We start from the raw sequence: 8,867 nt of genomic DNA, 5'->3' as shown, positions 1-8,867 counted from the left end.
TTTCTTCAATTGCTAAAACCGAGGCATATATAGACTTAATGGCTTCAATTAACAATGCATATGAACTCAATGTCCTCAGTTCATCATCGATTTATTCTATTGTTATTGTTTAATATATTAATTATTGGAAAATGTGATTGAATATATTCAATTGGATTTATTGGAAAACGTGATTGCATCTCCACTTTGTTCACTGCTTCTAATTATAACATTGTTATTGTTTAATATATTCAATTGTTTAATATATCAATGTCGTCCGTTCAATTGCTAAAACCGAGGCATATAACATTGCTTCTAATTGTATATATGTGTTGTTATTACATTATTGAATACAGACAGAATGATTGTATATCTTTAGTAACATTGAAATTAGTTATGATGTTTGTGATATAATTAAATAAAAAAAAATTTAAATTGTCTATAAAATTGCGTATGAATTTGGAATTATATATGGTAGATTTGTTAGTCACCAAAGTGGCCAAATCCTTATGATTTGTTTTAATTCGATATGTTATAATTATGTTTCAATCACCCGTAACCTTGATGCTATGAATGTTATGTAAATTATTATTTATGTTGTGGGTACCTTGAAGTTCATTATTATATGACGGTTAGGGATCAACCCAAAGGATGATTGTTTGTTTTATAGTAATGAACATGAACATTGATATTGTAGGTACACTTCTAGTTTATTTAGACATCCAAAGATGATAAATATTTCTAGTTAGGGTATGCATCATTGTCAAATTATATGAAATCTTTATAGCATCATTATTGTTAAATATTGCATTTTGGTGGATCCCCAAAGGTAAACATCAATATGCATTTATGAAGTATGTCTGAAATTATGAAGCATGTTAATATATATTAGATTCAAAGCATTAATGTTTTATATTGCTTGCAGTACCAATTGCTTTGCATTCGCAACTCTCAGCTGTTACAGTTTTTAATGGTCTTAACTTTTCTGAATGGAAAGAGCAAATCCAGTTTCAGCTTGGTGTATTGGATCTGGATATAGCTATAAGAGAAGAAAAGCCAGGTGCTATTACTGATGCTAGCACTGATGAAGAAAAGACCCATTATCGAAATTGGGAAAAGTCAAACAGACTGAGTTTGTTGTGTATGCAGATGAGCATAGCTGGCAACATTAAGTCAGCTCTTCCACAAACTGAAAAATGCCAAGGAAATGCTGAAAAATGTGGAGGAGCGCTCCCAAACTGCTGATAAGTCTCTTGCTAGGACATTAATGAGTACCTTGACCACTATGAAATATGATGGTTCAAGGACTATGCATGAGCATGTGATCGAAATGACTAACATTGCAGCAAGACTTTTTCATTGGGAATCGAAGTGGCTGAAAATTTTGAGGTGCAGTTTATTCTGAACTCATTACCGTCTGAGTATGGTCCTTTCCAAATGAACTATAATACCATGAAAGACAAATGGAATGTGCATGAACTGCACAGTATGTTAGTTCAGGAAGAGACCAGACCTAAGAACCTGAGAAGTCACTCCATTCATTATGTTAAGAATCAAGGAGCTGAAAAGAAAGATTTCAAGAAACATGAGAAGAATGGAAGAGGACCTATAAAGATCAATGAGGGTTCCTCTTCTAAGATTCACAAGAAGGAACATAAAGGAAACATATGCTATTTCTGTGGTAAGACTGGGCATCTCCAAAAGGATTGCTCAAAACGTAAGGCTTGGTTTGAGAAGAAAGGTAAGCCTTGTGCTTATGTATGTTATGAATCCAACTTAGCTGTAGTTCCTCATAATAGTTGGTGGATTGATTCTAGATGTACAACTCATGTTTGTAATGTGATGCAGGGATTCCTTACAACCCACAACACAAGACCAAATGAAAAGTTTGTCTTCATGGGCAATGGAATAAAGGCACCAGTGGAAGCTGTTGGGACTTATCGTTTAATCCTAGACACTGGACATCATTTGGACTTATTGGAAACTCTTTATGTACCTAGTATAACTAGGAATTTGGTTTCGTTATCCAAACTTGATAAAGCTGGATATTCTTTTAAATTTGGCAGTGGTTGTTTTAGTTTGTTTAAGCATAACTATTTAATTGGTAATGGTATGTTATGTGATGGATTATATAAGTTAAATCTTGATAATCTTTTTGTGGAAACTCTTATGACTGTGCATCACAATGTTGGTACTAAATGTTCTTTAGTAAATGAAAGATCTACTTGCTTGTGGCATAAACGCTTGGGACACATTTCCAAGGAAAGAATGGAAAGATTAGTAAGAAATGAAATCCTTTCGGATTTAGATTTTACTGATCTGAATGTTTGTGTAGATTGTATTAAAGGTAAACAAACCAAACACACAAAGAAAGGGGCCACAAGAAGCAGTCGGCTTCTTGAAGTCATACACACAAATGTTTGTGGATCGTTTGATGTTAACACTTTCAATAAAGAAAATATTTCATCAAATTCATAGATGATTTTTCACGTTATGGCTATATCTATTTGTTGCATGATAAATCTCAAGCTGTAAATGCATTAGAGGTTTATATTAATGAAGTGGAAAGACAATTAGATAGAAAAGTGAAAATTGTCAGATCTGATAGGGGTGGTGAATATTATGGAAGGTATGATGAAAGTGGACAACTTTCGAGTCCATTTGCTAAATTCCTAGAAGAACGTGGTATTTGTGCTCAATACACAATGCCAGGTACGCCACAACAAAATGGTGTATCAGAAAGGCGTAATAGAACCTTGCTAGATATGGTTAGGAGTATGTTAAGCCATTCTTCTTTGCCCACTTCATTGTGGACTTATGCTCTAAGGACTTCCATGTATCTATTAAATAGGGTTCCTAGTAAGGCAGTTTCAAAGACTCCTTTTGAACTGTGGACAAGAAGGAAATCTAGTCTAAGGCACCTGCATGTTTGGGGTTTCCGGGCAGAAATTAGATATTATAATCGACAAGAAAAGAAATTGGATGCAAGAACAATCAATGATTTCTTCATTGGTTATCCAGAAAAGTCGAAGGGGTATAGATTTTATTGTCCTAATCATACTACAAGGATTGTTGAAACTGAAAATGCTAGGTTCATTGAGGAAGGAGAGGTTAGTGGGAGTGAATCACCACGTAAAGTGGAGATTCAAGAAGTAAGAGTGCAAATTCCATTAACTTGCATCTCTAATGAAGGTGTTATTCCTTATGTTGTTGTATCGATTAACAATAATGAAGAACAACACATGAATGATACCACTAATGTTAGCGACTCGGCAAGTGCACCGGTCGTAAAGTAATAAAGTGTACTGGAGTACGAGATCGTTCCCACGAGGATCGGAATTTCAAGCACTAGTTCGCTAATCGCGTCTTAGTTGGACAATCAAAGGTTTGGTTTGAGAGAATTTAGATGAAGAGAGTTGTGGTTCAAAGAACTTAAAATTAAAAACAAGTAAAAGTATGCAATTATGAAAATTCAGAATTAAAAGAATGAATGAAGATGAGGATGTTTGATTAAGATTTAAAACAAGCGTAGTTAAGGTTTCGACTTCCCCCAATATCCTTACTATTTTATGAATTAAATGACCAAGAATCCGTTTCTTAATGTATTGCCAATCAATTCTATCTAAGTTAATTACGACTCAATTCCTTGTTACCATAAATCTATGTAATCTTGAAAGAACTCTAGTTCCCCGATTATTCCCCAAGAAAACATGCATTAAGATCAAGAATTTCAAGATTGCATAATTACCCTATGTCTATTCGTATTCCTATTCCTAGATCACAAGGATTATGATAAATTATAAAGTCAAGGTTCATGCACCAACATCCCTATTGTCATACAATTCCCCAAAATCATTCTATAAGGAACAAACTCATAGAAAGCATTAAAGACGGATAATTTATTCAATTATAAAAAGAAAAGGATTCAGAGACAATTTAATTTATAAACACAAAGATTCAATTGGGTTCCATCCACCCTTAACCACATAAAAGACTACTCTAGCATACTAAATTGAAAAGAAATAATAAAGAAAAGAGAACCCCAAGCCTCCATTGGTGTGATGTTGACTTGGTTCCTCAGTGTTCCAGCGCTCCCCAACAGGATTCCTCCTCCGTGGCTTGAATGGTGAATGGGTTTCTGAATTCGTTTCTGAATTGGTGTCTTGGTCTTGACCCCAAGCTCTTTATTTATAGCTTTTTGGGGTTGTATTCTTCATTAAATCTCCAATGAATCCATATCAGATTTGTGGTTATTTCATCTTTGTTTCCTTTTTGCATTTGATATCTTGGAGATTGGTTGACGATTTTGAGCTTTTAAATCTTGTTGTGATCTTCCATCACATCTTCTTATTGGAGTTATATCTTATCTCAATCAAGGTTGATGTGTTTCTTCCTTGTATCTTATAGAATCCTGCTGCATATCTTGATCAAATCTTTTCCTGGAGTTGCTTTGACCGCGTATGGACGTTTTAGCGCGTTGTTTGCACACTAAAGCGTGCTTGATGTGTATTGCTGTCTGCCTCTGGGCGTTTTGGCGTGCTGTTGCACGCGAAAATGTGCTCTTCGAAGGAAAATTGATGTTGTCAGGGCGTTTTAGCGCTCTGTTAGGCGCTAAAACGCTCTCCTCCAGTGGATTTTGGTGTTTTCTTCATCTTAAGTGTTTAAACGTGATTCATGGATGCCAAAACGTCCTCTTATAGCTGGTACACACTGGAAATCTTGCTTCCTTGAGGCTCCAACTCAACTTGATGTCTTCTTTTGGTTCCAAAGAGCCATAATAGGTGTCAAAAATCCTTTAAAATAAGAATTATGATAACATGTTAGCAAGATATTCAATTATTTTGATTTTACAGTATAAAACCCTAATTCCCATGTAATTCATGATATATATCAAACATAAATAAGCCTAAAAACATGGTAAACCAAGGGTTTATCAACCATTCCCAGATTTGAACATTGTTGTCCTCAGCAATGCACTAGAATAAACTTAGTGGAATCAATCAAGATTTTTAATTGCATGGAATTCATAAGCAAGATTTAATCAGAGAAATGACTACAGAGCATTCAGACTTAAGAAAAAGATGATACATCAAAGCATTAAGATCAATAATCCATCAGTAGAATCTTTTAATGAAATTCCTTAAGATCAAGAATAGGGGAAACTTCCTGAGACACTCCCTCACTAGGTTTACAATTCACTCACGCTCAATTGTTTAGAGGATTGGTGTTTCACTCATATCCCACTGAATTAGACTACTATAGGCTTGCTCATATTCTAGCTCTCCACAGTAATAGTAAAGTATTCAACAGATCAAGAGGTCTTTATTCAGGTTGTAACTTGGCCTGGCTGAAGGGGAAGGAAATTTTGGAGAAAGGGCTCTGAGATTAAAATTCAGATTTTGAAGAGGAATGGATGTAATTGTTTCCAATTTGTCAACAACTTTCCTTTTATTGTCGTTCGTTCTTCTTCACTTCTTTTTTTCTTGGACTTTTTCTCTTATTTGTTCTTCCCTTTTCTCAGACTACTCTTCTTTCTTTTTGTTTCCTTTTTTTCCTTTTCCGCTTTCTTTTCGAGTAGTTTTCTTTCTCTTTGTTTGTTTCTTCTTCTTTCCAACCAGCCTTACTTGGCTTTTTCCTTTCTTCCCTGTACTTCCACACATCATTATTCATATATTCAATTAATGAGCACTTGACCTCAATCTGAAATTCAATCTCAATTAAGGTGAGGAGTGTATGGATAATAGCTTATTCAATTCATAGGTTTTCAGAGAATAAACAGGCCTAGGCTCAAAGTGGTTAACTAAGGAATAACAGTAATGGTTGGCTATTTGGCCATCTACTTTAAAGAAAGAACATGCCTCAATCATATCTATAGAATAAATCACATACTAATTCAAGTCAGAAACAAAGCAAGTTCTAGAGTCTTTCATCAGTAGAATGCACACTCAATAAAAATTTTCTGTATAGGCTCGAAACCTTACGGCTATGAATGCACAGTAATTATCCTGTTCTTTTTCTCAAAACAACTTCAATATAAAACAATATATTAGATGAACCATGTCACTCATTTGCAATGATGCTCATAAAAAAATTGTATAAGTGCATCTTCATGCTCTGAATCAATCACTAATTTAAAATTCCCGCCATTTTTCCAATTAAAAACACTGAGAAAACTTCCAAAATTTTCACAAAAAAATTGGCTTGGGGTTTTTCAACAAAAACAATTAAAATTATCTAATTAAACATGAAAAAAAATTTAAAATGCAAGAAAATAAATAAATAAGCTAAAGCAAAGGAGAAGGGATTTGACATAGTTCCCTGTTTTAGTCGGATATTCTGTGTATGCTCATGAAGTTCCTCCGGCTTACTCAATTGTGCTTAGATGAACCACGCGTTCCCCATTCCCAGATTTAAATGTTGCTTTCCTCAACAACAGATTTAAATCTACAAAGAAATCGCGTGAGAAATAAAACAACTAGTTGCTTTCTCTTGTTGTTTGTTCCCTTTTCTTCACCTGTAAAATTTACTCAATAACAGACATTAGTCTAAACACCTTCTCCTATCTTTTTGTATTTTTCAAAGTAAAAATAACTAAAATAGTGAAATTAAAGTAAAATAATAAAGTGTGGGTTTGCCTACCCATTAGCATTTGTTTTACGTCACGAGCCTGACGTACCTGACTTATGATCACGGTGGTTCAAAGCATGATCTTGGTGATGACCAAGCTCCATCATTTAGAAATTGTGTCCTACAGTAGTGCTCTTCTGCATATGGATGAGGTAAAGTAGTCTCAGGAACTTTGAACTTGACTTTTACATGCTTTCCTTTGCTCCTCGGCTTTTCCATCTTAACTTTTGGCATACTTTCTTGAGAAGACTCCTCATTTTGTTCTTCTTCTCCTTTCTTTTCACTAATAAAGTAGACTTGATCTTCCGGTTGAGCTATAGATGAGGGGACTTCTTTGTCAAAGAATTTGAAAGTTGTTTGCTCTCCGTCTACTCGTAAGATCAGCTCACCTTTAAGTACATCAATCAATTCTCCTGAAGTTGCCAAGAAGGGTCTTCCAAAAATCATAGGAATTGTGGCATCTTCTTCAATGTCAAGGATGACAAAATCAACATGAATGATGAACTTGTCAACCTTAACCAATATATCTTCAATGATGCCGTAAGTTGTTTTGAAGAGTGGTCAGCCAATTGCACTATCGTCTTTGTGGGCTTCACTTCAGTAATCCTCAGCTTCTTCATCATGGATAGTGGCATGACATTGATGCTATCTCCAAGATCACATAAAACATTGTCCACTTCCACTTTGCCTATAGTGCATGGAATGCTGAAGCTCCCTGGATCCTTGACTTTGGTAGGTAATTTCTTTTTGATGATAGCATTACGTTCCTCCGTCAGATTCACCGTCTCACATTCCTACAACTTACGCTTCCTTGATAATAGATCCTTCATGAACCTTGCGTAGTTGGGCATGTTCTCTAAAGCTTCGGCAAAAGGAATGTTGATCTGCAACCTCCTGAATATGTCTAGAAACTTTGAACACTACTGCTTCTGAATCTCTTTCTTTAATCTCTGAGGATAAGGGATTCGGGCATATGAGGAAAGATCTAATGGCTTGTTTTGTCTTTCTAGAGCGTTCTTCTTCTCCCACTTGAATAGTTTCTTTTCAGCTTTTTCAGGATTGTATCCTTTTCCTTTTCCTCCTTCTTTTCTTCCTTCTTTTCTTCATCTGGTTCTTCTCCATCCTTCTTTTTTTCTTCGGGCTGCTCCTCTATAGGTTGAATCACTGTCCCATTCCTAGTGGTGATAGCATTGCAATGCTCCCTTGGATTGACAACTGTGTTGCTTGGAAAAGTACCCTGAGCTCTCTCAGAAAATTGTTTTGACAACTGGCCAATCTGAATTTCCAGATTTCTTATGGAAGCTTCTTGATTCCGGTGTGCTGCTCTAGTCTCTTGCATGAAAGCAGATGTGTCCTCTCTGAAAGCATTTGCACCTTGAACATAATCAGAAGTGGTCTTGCATAACTGTGCAAAAGCTTTCTTCCACTCAGAAGTGTTACTTTGCTGTGGGGTATCTGGTTGCACTGGAAGGGGAGGATTGAGCTGATGATTGGATTTGTGACTCAACCCTGGATGTTGATTCTGATTCTTCTGATCATACCAGAGTCCATTGGCCTCTGCTGGTGGCTTTTCCGCTGCTCTTATTTATTCACAATCCTCAGTTGCATGAGCCTCTTCACAAATACCACATTTAATATTAGAATTAGAAACAAAAGAAACTTGAGAAAGATTAAAATTTTTATTAAGGGCATCTAATTGTTCTTGTTGTTTCTTGTGCATTTGTAGCATTTGTTCATTTTGGGCTAAGAGTGCATCATAGCCGTCAAGCTTCATAATTCCTGCTCTCCTTTGTGCAACTGGGGCAGGGGCATTGTCAAATTCCTGAGAAGCTAGAGATTCCAGTAATTCCAGCACTTCCTCTGGAGTTTTTGTTTTCAGGGATCCTCCTGCAGCAGCATTCACTAGTGTTCTTGTACTGGATGTCATCCCTTGGAAAAAGATTCTTGCCTTCTCCCATGCTTCAATTCCATGTGGAGGACACTTCCTGAGTGATCCCTTGAATCGTTCCCAAGCCTCGTACAAAGATTCGCTTTCTTTTTGTTCAAAATCTGTGATCTCCGCCTTGAGTCTTGCCATTTTTAAAGCTGAGAAAAATCTAGCCAAGAATTTTCTTGCTAAGTCATCCCAATTGGTTATGCTTCCTTCTAGTAGAGACTGCAGGCAATCTCTTGCTTCATCCTTCAGTGAGCATGGAAATAGCCTGAGCAAGATAGCATCACGAGGAACTCCATTTACTTTTAATGTATCACAGTAAAATAAG

The 8,867-nt window shown here is 35.9% G+C and overlaps 1 non-coding gene across 1 annotated transcript; it reads left to right on the top strand.

Annotated features, from left to right (window-relative positions):
• The first annotated feature begins 8,570 nt into the window (after nt 1-8,570).
• Nucleotides 8,571-8,677, top strand: LOC133300331 (small nucleolar RNA R71). The gene has a single exon (XR_009750055.1). It is a non-coding gene; the product is annotated as a small nucleolar RNA R71 (small nucleolar RNA).
• Nucleotides 8,678-8,867: the final 190 nt, after the last annotated feature.

Source organism: Gastrolobium bilobum, unplaced genomic scaffold, assembly GCF_033153095.1.
Source record: "Gastrolobium bilobum isolate Gb01-03AN ecotype WA unplaced genomic scaffold, APGP_CSIRO_Gbil_v1 utg54108, whole genome shotgun sequence".
Classification (NCBI taxonomy): domain Eukaryota; kingdom Viridiplantae; phylum Streptophyta; class Magnoliopsida; order Fabales; family Fabaceae; genus Gastrolobium; species Gastrolobium bilobum.
This window is presented reverse-complemented; position numbering and strand designations above follow the sequence as displayed.